Consider the following 11,179-nt stretch of genomic DNA (forward strand, 5'->3'; position numbering starts at 1 on the left):
CGGTGAACGCAGATTGGAAGCGTGTATTCGTAATCGTCTTACTGGCGTATCACCCGGCGTGATGGTATAGGGTGCCATTGGTTGCACGTCTCGGTCACCTCTTGTTCGCATTGACGGCACTTTGAACAGTGGACGTTACATTTCAGATGTGTTACGACCCGTGGCTCTACCCTTCATTAGTTCCCTGTGAAACCCTATATTACAGCAGGACAATGTACGACAGCATGTTGCAGGTCCTGTACGAGCCTTTCTGGATACAGAAAATGTCCGACTGCTGCCCTGGCCAGCACATTCTCCAGACCTCTCACCAATTAAAACATCTGGTCAATGGTGGCCGAGCAACTGGCTCGTCACAATACGCCAGTCACTACTCTTGGTGAACTGTGGTATCGTGTTGAAGCTGAATGGGCAGCTGTACCTGTACACGCCATCCACGCTCTGTTTGACTCAATGCCCAGGCGTACCATGGCCGTTATTACGGCCAGAGGTGGTTGCTCTGGCTACTGATTTCTCAGGATCTATGCACCCAAATTTCGTGAAAATGTAATCCCATGTCAGTTCTAGTATAATATATTTGTCCAATAAATACCCGTTTATCATCTGCATTTCTTCTTGGTGTAGCAATTTTAATGGCCAGTGGTGTAGTTCTGATACCTCTTGCAATGAACCTCATCTGCTCCAAGCTCTTTGCCTTCCATTTATTGAGGAAGTAGTATTGAGCAAACAAAAAAATGGCTAATAAACATGGGCACTAAAATGCATACCTTAAGAGCCATGAGTACTTGTTCAGTAGAAGAGATTTCACAGTAGCGAAGACGAACAAAAGCTCAGAGCTCTTAAGGCATGTAGGCCTACTTTAGAGTCCATGTTTACTCGATTTTTTTCTTGTTTTTGTACACACTGCCTCCTCCCAAAATCTGGAAGGCAGAGCTTGCAGTAGAAGAGGTCCATTGTCAGAGGCATCAGAACGATTTTCGCTTGTAACTTTGGAGTCGGTCCTTTCAGGATCTGGGTCCCTTGTCTCAAATTGATACGTTTACGCTTCTCCGTCATCCATGAAAATTTGTAACATCGTTATGGAATCACACTGCATAGCTGTACAGAAAATCGCCCTTGTATATCTGCGGTTTTCCTACTTTACTTCAAGCTAATGGCTTAACGTAGAGCCCACAGCGTCCCAAATAACCTCAACCCCACGTACACTAAGATGACAAAAGTCTGTAGCTCTTCTCGTGCTCTGGTCTAGTCTGAATTAGTCTTATAAATACGTTAAGGGACAGAAAAAAAATGTGGAAATAGATTTACGAACTGTAATAATTAAGAGTCGTACTAATTACAAACAGAGGGACATGTTTCGTTGGCATAGTGAAAAAAGTGTTGTCTTGCCACACAAAGTGATTGCAAACAATTCACAGTGGCATCAAAGCAAAGTAAAAAATACATATTAAGGGTTCATTACGTAATTTCCGGAAGTTTCATAGCCAGCAAGTAAATGACACAAAATTGTCACCTTTTTCCACGTTCTACATAGAATACTATAACTTAGCGAATAGTTTGAAACCCCCATTACTACAGTTCTCCTTACACTTACTTCACACACAGACATATATTGTAAGATGTATCAGGCACATACACAAGAAATAAAATCATGACACTTTAACAAGTAAAGAAAAGGTAATAACACTTGTTGGTACGCATTTAGCAGAATCCATGCATACTTCGCTGTTGTCATAATTTAGAAACAGAAACTGAATGTTGATGCTGAAGAATTATGCAGTTACAGAAATAAAAAAACGAACCTGACCGCAATTTCGACCAGGAAATAGATGATTCCTTAACTCAGCTCACTTATTCGGTTCTCATTGAAAGCATATTAATCAATCAGTTCAACGAAATCACAAATGAAACAGAACTAATAAATTTACAATTGCAGATAATAGCGCAAGCTTTATCAAAGTCAAGTATTTCGTTCAACTGAGTGTTTACTTTTAAATAGATTCTACCAAATTCTGCTTGAAACCTTTTTACAGCCTGCTCCCATAACTATTACTCTGCACACGACTAAAATATATTGGAACTGTAGAACCACTAGTCATGGTTGAAGAACTATTTGGATATACTCTGTTTCAACAAATCCTACAGCATCCTTAAGATCTATATCCTCATCCAGATCCACATGATTACTCTACAATTCGCAGTTAAGTGCCTGGCAGAGGGTTCATCGAACCACCTTCAAGCCACTTCTCTACTGTTCCATTCTCGAACAGCGAGCAGCAAAAACGAAAACTTAAATCTTTCCGTGCGAGCTCTGATTTCTCTCTTATTAAAATTATGATGATTATTTCTCCCTATGTAGTTGGCCGTCAACAAAAGACGGTGACTGAAATTTGATGAGAAGGTCCTGTCACAATGAAAAACGCCTTTGTTAATGACTCCCACAGCAATTCATGTATCATATCCCTCATATCCCTAGCACTCTTTCCCCTACTTCGCGGTAAAATAAGACAAGCTTCCCTTCTTTGAACATTTTCGATGGCCTCATTCTCTGAGTATTCCGCCAATAAATCGCAGGCTTTGGTTTGCTTTCCCACAAAATTATCTATGTGCTCGTTCCAGTTTAAGTTATTCGTGACTGTAATCTCTAAGCATTAGACTGAATTTACAGCCTTTAGTTTTTGTGTGATTTATCGTGTAACCGAAATTTAGCGGATTCACTTTAGTACTTATGTGGATGACGTCACACATTGCATTATTTAGATTCAACTGCCACTTTTGCAACACACAGATATATAGGCTAAATCATTTTGCAATTCGTTTCGATCATCTGATGACTTTACAAGATGATAAATGAGAGCATCATCCGAAAAAAATCTAAGACGACTGCTCTAATATAAATCGTTTATGTAGATCAGGAACAGCAGATGGCCTATACTACTTCCTCGGAGAACGCCAGATATTACTTGTGTCTTACTGGATGATTTTCCGTCAGTGAGTACGAACTGCGGTCTATCTGACAGGAAATCACGAAACCAGTGATACAACTGAGACGATACTCCACTGGCACGCAATTTGATTAGAAGTCGCTTATGACAATCAGTACAAATCCGCACTGTTGCTTTATTATTTTTCTCGGCTTCCGTGTGTCCATGTGCGCCAAATATGCTGTAAGAACGAGCTAATACGTAATGTGTACTTTTTTTATAAAGAAAAAGACATGCAATGATATACGAGTGCATAAGTAACACTTTACAGTGAGAGGTTCTAAATTACCACAAATGCCATGAAGGAGTTTATGTGCAGGTATGGCTGCTATACGTCATCGAATATTGAAACTGAATTGTGCGCTGCATTCTGTGCAGGTTACACAGGCGTAGGTTTGTGCAGGTCTGTTGCATTCAAAATTTGTCATTTATTGCAATAAGCCTGCGGGAGGTCGCTCATGGTCAAACACTCTACTCCCATTCGGAAGCACAACAATCCAAATCCCCGTCCGACCTATCGGAGTTAAGTTTTCCGTGGTTTGCCTAAACAGTTTAAGGCAAACGGCGGTATAGTTCCTTTGACACGAACACAACGATTTTCTTTTCTGACCTTTCTCATTCCAAGAGTGAGCTTTAATTCTGTGCTCTAATAATACAAGGTTTATTTTCTAACTAGGCAAAAATGTACTCTAACAGTAGTGTCACTTCCACTTCTGGTCTATCCGCATTTACGTAACATTTAAAGTAGTGAGTTAGTTTAAATCATTGGTAAACTTCCTGCCGGATGCGACACCTTATCACGGCTGTGATACCAATTCACTACAACAACAACAAAGAATTGGTAAGTTACTGCATCCGTCACGACACTGCCATTGCAAATAACAGAATAAACAAGCGTTAAAAATACCCGGAAAGAAATCTTTCACGGTGACGTGCTTTGCCAGAAGATGACAAGTAAAAAACTTGCCGAAACTTCTCTTGAACACGATGATATTATTCGACTGATTTCCCAAGAAGAATTCATCACTGAAATTAGCTGAGAAAACCTTCGTTTTCTGGCCGCGCTAAATTCAAATAGACATTTTTGCGTAGATTTGATGTGCGCCCTTTCAGTCAGGAAGTTGTTCGCAATGCGTTTTAATTCACAGCTGATTCGATTGGAAGACAGAGAGTCTTTTACATATTGCAGTGGATGATTTAATCATTTCGCCTGCTATTCAAAATCTATGCACGGACCTAGCTTAAATTCTTCAGTGATGTATTGGTAAGGTTCATGTTCCTCACTTTCCGTCATACCATATCGCATACATTTCAGTTCAGTACGTAAACTATCAAGGAGCAAAAAATAAAATAAATAAATAAACACTGGGTGATCAAAAAGTCAGTATAAATTTGAAAACTTAATAAACCACGGAATAATGTAGATAGAGAGGTAAAAATTGACACACATGCTTGGAATCACATGGGGTTTTATTAGAACAAAAAGAAAAAAAAAACAAAGTTCACAAACTGTCCGACAGATGGCGCTGGACAGTAAAACGACTGCGCATGACAATCGTCATGCTTGGCCTCCCAGGTTCCCCAGACCTCACTAAGTGCGATTATTTGCTCTGCGGTTACCCGAAGTCGCAAGTGTATCGTGATCGACAGACATCTCTTGGGATGCTGAAAGACAACACCCGACGCCAATGCCTCACCATAACTCCGGACATGCTTTACAGTGCTGTTCAGAACATTATTCCTCGACTACAGCTATTGTTGAAGAATGATGGTGGACATATCGAGCATTTCCTGTAAAGAACATCACCTTTGCTTTGTCCTACTTTGTTATGCTAATTAGTGCTATCCTGATCGGATGAAGCACCATCTGTCGTACATTTTTGAACGTTTGAATTTTTTGGTTCTAATAAAAACTCCTGTCATTCCAAGCATGTGTGTCAGTTTGTACCTCTCTATCTACATTATTCTGTGATTTATTCAGTTTTCAAATTTATACTGACTTTTTGATCACACGGTAGATTTCGGTTTGACTCAGGACACACGTATCATCTAAATTTCATTCAAATAAGCAATGGAAGTTGTGGGTCAGCCTTGATACTAAACACTTTCCCTTTATTTATTTTCTTCGCAAACTATTTTCTATGACAATATCACCATCTTTATTACAAAACATGCGAAATTAGCGTCTTTATAAACAGTTGAAAACATAATTACACGTGAACTTTTTGAATCCAAAATCTGTATTCAGAACATAGTTTTGTAATACTTTGAATGTAGTTTTACAATTCACTGAAAACAATATTTGGAACCAAATAGTACACATGCAATAATGTTTTGTAACGCTACAACGATGCTAATTTTGTATGGGTTAGAAAAAAGGAAAAAAAGCATAGATGATGGCGATATTGGCGCTGCAACAATTTTGGGTAGAAAACGAATAAAACAAAAATGTTTTGCATCAAGGCGGATCCACAATCACCATTGTTACTTTTGTGCAGATACGGACCAAAAGTTGTGGGTCAATTCCGTCGAAATGTTGGAACACGTGAGGCAATACTGACCTTACGACTTATCTTAGAAGAAAGATTAAGAAAAGGCAAACCTACGTTTCTAGCATTTGTAGACTTAGAGAAATCTTTTGACAATGTTGACTGGAATACTCTTTTTCAAATTCTAAAGGTGGCAGGGGTAAAATACAGGGAGCGAAAGGCTATTTATAATTTGTACAGAAACCAGATGACAGTAATAAGAGTCGAGGGGCATGAAAGGGAAGCAGTGGTTGGGAAAGGAGTGAGACAGGGTTGTAGCCTCTCCCCGATGTTATTCAATCTGTATATTGAGCAAGCAGTAAAGGAAACAAAAGAAAAATTTGGAGTAGGTATTAAAATTCATGGAGACGAAGTAAAAACTTTGAGGTTCGCCGATGACATTGTAATTCTGTCAGAGACGGCAAAGGACTTGGAAGAGCAGTTGAACGGAATGGACAGTGTCTTGAAAGGAGGATATAAGATGAACATTAACAAAAGCAAAACGAGGATAATGGAATGTAGTCAAATTAAATCGGGTGATGCTGAGGGAATTAGATTAGGAAATGAGACACTTAAAGTAGTAAAGGAGTTTTGCTATTTAGGAAGTAAAATAACTGATGATGGTCGAAGTAGAGAGGATATAAAGTGTAGACTGGCAATGGCAAGGAAAGCGTTTCTGAAGAAGAGAAATTTGTTAACATCGAATATAGATTTATGTATCAGGAAGTCGTTTCTGAAAGTATTTGTTTGGAATGTAGCCATGTATGGAAGTGAAACATGGACGATAACCAGTTTGGACAAGAAGAGAATAGAAGCTTTCGAAATGTGGTGCTACAGAAGAATACTGAAGATAAGGTGGATAGATCACGTAACTAATGAGGAGGTATTGAATAGGATTGGGGAGAAGAGAAGTTTGTGGCACAACTTGACTAGAAGAAGGGATCGGGTGGTAGGACATGTTTTGAGGCATCAAGGGATCACAAATTTAGCATTGGAGGGCAGCGTGGAGGGTAAAAATCGTAGAGGGAGACCGAGAGATGAGTACACTAAGCAGATTCAGAAGGATGTAGGTTGCAGTAGGTACTGGGAGATGAAGCAGCTTGCACAGGATAGAGTAGCATGGAGAGCTGCCTCAAACCAGTCTCAGGACTGAAGACAACAACAACAACAACGGACCAATGGAAGAGTTTCAAGATAAAATGATTCTTTATGCACGTAGCACTACTAGTTTAACTACCGTACGAACTGCCTATGAACTCGCAGAGAACGCCAGAACAAACGTTGAACGTTAAGACGGTCGGAAGGCTTGGAACAGTGGTAGGATCAGATTATGCGATTTTAAAAATGTGCTGACATCGTACGAAACACCAAGTTGGTGATAGGGTGACTGGAGGAGGATGACTGAGGTGCGAATGCGGCAGCGCGCGCTCGAGCGTGTACTCACGTTTGCTGTGTGCAGCTGTGCTTGTGGTCAGCAGCAGCGCCGGGGCGGTTTATATAGGGCCACCCCCTACTCGCCGGCACCGTAAGCAACGGGAACCGCAGAGCCGCGGCCGAGAGCCCGGGGGAAAGCCGAGCACCCCGGACGGGCCTCGCCCGGGTGTCGAACGCGGCACCACTTGGCTGCAGCAGCGCCCTGGCCCCTGGCCAAATGCGGAACAACCATACGCACTGTCTCTCTCTGGTCTCGGAAAGATTCCGAGATGAACGCAAGTACTAAGTAACGTGCTAATTCGTCAAAAATTGACATGATGAGACTGTGTCGGTGCAAGAATACAAGTGAATTCTTACCAAAAGAAAAGTGATAACAGCAATTAGCCATTTGTAGAAAGTGTGTTCCCCCCTCCCTGTAAGTGTGTAACATGTGATAATAAGCAGATATAAGAAGTCGACAGAGTTAAATTCTAGCGATTACAACTTGATATTAAATTCAGCTGTGGCAAGCATACCACAGAACTGTTGAAGCGCCTGAACAAATCTTTATTTGCGATGCGGACGTTGTAAATTACAGATGATATAAAAAGAAAAAAAGCTACCATGTTTCGCTTACTTTCATTCCATAACGTCATACGGAACCAGTCCAAACTGCAGTGGTTCCAAAAATGTGTAATACAGATTATTTTGTGGTATGAACTCAAGAACGTCATGCAGGGTGCTGTTCAACAAACTGGAGACACTGTCTACTGCTTCCGAATACATGACATTTGTCGTTAATAATTTATCTTTTTTCCAAACCAACAACCCAGTTCACTGAATTAGTGCTGGAAATAAGAATAATCTTCATAAAGATTTCAAGTCACTTACTTTGGTCCAGAAAGGCGCCTGTTTTTCAGGAACACACAGTTTTAGTATCTTTCCAACGTTTAACTGCAGATAAAGCTCATTTTAAGTCGAGCCTCAAAGATTTATTGGCTCCAACTCCTTCTACTGCACTGATGAATTCCTTAGTAGAATCGGTTAATGCAGATATTACTAAAATATCAAATAACGTATTACGTAAAATCTTACTTCTTCACATTTTCAGTGCAGTACTGTGATCAATGTAAATAAGTTGCCAGCTGATTTGATGACATGCGGCTACAATAACCATTATTTTTACAGGCTTGTTATTACGTCTTCAAAAATATTTTCAGTTTTTTCTGTTATTCCACATCCGTGAGGACCATGCCACTTAGAATATGTGGTAGGGGCATTACGACATTTTTTGTACATAGGTAGTATGTATGCTCGTTTTATGAAATGTTTTAGATCCTCACTATGCATCTATGGAATAAAAAGCATATGTAATATCTAAATAACACAATGTACTGGATTTGAACCTATAGATTTATCCTCAAACACTTTTTCACTTTCATAATTATATTTACTTTGCTTGTCGAAGTGGTCGGGCGGCTCTAGGCGCTTCAGTCTGGAACCGCGCGACCGCTACGGTTGCAAGTTCGACTCCTGCCTCGGGCATGGATGTGTGTGATGTCCTTAGGTTAGCTAGGTTTAAGTAGTTCTAAGTTCTAGGGGTCTGATGACCACAGAAGTTAAGTCCCATAGTACTCAGAGCCATTTGAACCATTTTATATTTACTTTGTGCTGTAGCTGAGATGTCGTTTTCTTTACATTATGACAAAAGCTCCTTTGTTTATTTACTTTTTCCGTTTTTGTGTAGGAGGGATGCTTATACAAAGAACCGTTCCACAATGTCAACTGAATAAGCAGCTAAACATTGTGCGTAATCAGAATTATGGGTTGTAGAGTGCCACCTTTGATGTCACTCAGCTATCTCTTGCCTCCAGGTTCCATAGTCGTTTTTGGAACAAATCTTATAACTGAACAGCACAGGATATGTTAGAGAGGGAAATGTAGCAATTACGATTTCCTCATATCATAATAGTTAAAGTAAAACGATTTTGATCTCTCCTCCACCTCCACCCACCCTGTACGGTTCAGTTACATAATTTGTTCAAAAATTCGATCCGTAAAAATTCTAAGGGTATCTGAGAAAACCTTGACACGTGTTTGTGTAACAGATAGACCCTATTGTCAATATGGCGTAGTGAGAAATTACGTATTTAAGGTGTAACGTAAGCCAGACATTACAACTACGATACCCTATAGTATGTTGTTTCCGTATTGTACACTATAATCTGTGGTTGTAGATTTCTCGTATCATAGTACATCAGAAGACATGAATAATATCTTTGATGCAACAGTACTAGAAAACAAGCTCCGTACCCGAAACATAAAACAGTTACAGTGTTCTAGGTCATGACAATTTTATAACAAGCTCTGCAATGAAGAAGGATGTTTTTTTTACTAAGGTTTCCTGTAGACGCCTATGATTAAAGATAGTTGCTGTATCTCTGTCACGTTTTTGATCAATAACGATTTTGGTGTCGTGCTCCTTTTTTCCTGTTCCGTTTCTCCATATAACTTTGTTATGCAGACTTCAATCTCAGGGTATGTACTCCAGAAACTAGGATTGTAAATAAGTGAAAATTGCCTGTACTACGTCGACCAGGGCATCCAGAGCGTCGGTTATTGGGGAGAGGAGAGTATTCGTAAATATCGAAAAACTGTAATCAATTTTGAACAATTGTGTGGTACTTCCTAATCAAGATCTGTCTGTACATTTTACAACGATTCATAAGGCTAGTGTTCGTGCTTCTCGATAAAAGCTGACGAAATTGAGTCCTTAGTTTGGCACCAAGTCGGATGATGTTCAGATACAGTTGCAACCTGTGTTATTTTAGCTAGCTGTCTAATTTACACGTTAAACGCAGTCAAAAAGAAAAGCTTAAATGATGGTGCAAAATAAGAGCCAAACTCCCGGCCAGAAACTTTCCTACAGGTTTCATTTTGTGGGAAGGTCCTCTAATTATTTTATTTCGCTAACTTACAAGAATCGTTTATTTTTCTATCACTTGTCAGTATTCTGTTTTGCCGTCAAAATTTCCGTAGCGTATATTACACTTACAAAATATTACAAGTCAAATATTAATTTTAGGACGAACAGTGTCTCAGATAACGTAAAAAAACAAACCCGTTCATTTCATCTACTCTTGAACTAATTTATGAGATCACATGAAGAAAACCACTATTTATTTTTTTATGCTGTAGTAGCCTATTCACTATTCTTGTGCTTATAATTTCAAGGTATGTCTTCCACTGGTAGACTGTACATCTTCAGCAAAAAAGGCGGTTCTAATCCACGTTATACCTTCCAGATATAGATTTCTCACGTTTCTCTAAATCTTTTAAGGTAAATGCTGGGATGATACGTTTTAAGGGGACACAGCAGATTTCCTTCCCTATGCTTCTTCAAGCCGAGTTTATGCTCCTTCCCTGATAATCTCGCCGTAAACAGAACTTTACATCCTAATCGTCCTTCCTTTCACTATTCAGTCAAATTTTACGATTCGTGTTATTATGTCATTATTATTATATTAGCCAAACACTAACGCATGTTGCAGGGATTGGCAATTGACCCTCAAGATAAACAAACGTAACATTTTTGTGGTAAGTTCCTATGAGACCAAACTGCTGAAGTCATCGGTCGCTAGGGCTACGCACTACTTAATCTAACTTATTAACGTACGCTAAGGACAACACACGCATCCATGCCCGAGGGAGGACTCGAATCTGCCGGCCGATGTGGCCGAGCGGTTCTAGGCGCTTCAGTCCGGAACCGCGCGTCTGATATGGTCGCTGGTTCGAATCCTGCCTCGGGCATGGATGTGTGTGATGTCCTTAGGTTAGTTAGGTTTAAGTAGTTCTAAGTTCTAGGGGACTGATGACCTCCGATGTTAGGTCCCGTAGTGCTCGGAGCCATTTGAACCATTTGACTCGAATCTCCGACCGGGGGAGCCGCGCGAACCGTGACAAAGCGCCCTGAGGCCGCGTGGCTGCCCCGCGCGGCAAAACGTAGTATATTACGAACCACAGACGGGAAGACTCATTGTTGTATGATTGCATTGCTCATCGTATGATTGCTGAATATTGCTCCTCAGTATGGGATCCGCAACGCATAGGATTGATACAGAAGCAGAAAAAAAATAGCAGCGCTTTATGTTACAGGTTATTTTAGTAAACTCGGAAGCGTCTCAGAAATGATAACGAAGTCCAACGGCAGCCACCGTAAGAGAGGCGCTCTGCATCACGGTATGGTTTATTGCTAAA

General features: G+C 40.2%; 1 protein-coding gene across 1 annotated transcript in view; it reads right to left on the reverse strand.

Annotated features, from left to right (window-relative positions):
* LOC126268044 (uncharacterized) overlaps positions 1 to 6,973 on the reverse strand; it is a 28,739-nt gene extending 21,766 nt beyond the window's left edge. The window contains exon 1 of the mRNA XM_049973471.1: positions 6,954 to 6,973. The gene's annotated coding sequence lies outside the window, so the exon portion shown is untranslated. The remainder of the gene's footprint in view (positions 1 to 6,953) is intronic.
* Positions 6,974 to 11,179: the final 4,206 nt, after the last annotated feature.

Source organism: Schistocerca gregaria, chromosome 4 (assembly GCF_023897955.1).
Source record: "Schistocerca gregaria isolate iqSchGreg1 chromosome 4, iqSchGreg1.2, whole genome shotgun sequence".
In the NCBI taxonomy this organism is placed as follows: domain Eukaryota; kingdom Metazoa; phylum Arthropoda; class Insecta; order Orthoptera; family Acrididae; genus Schistocerca; species Schistocerca gregaria.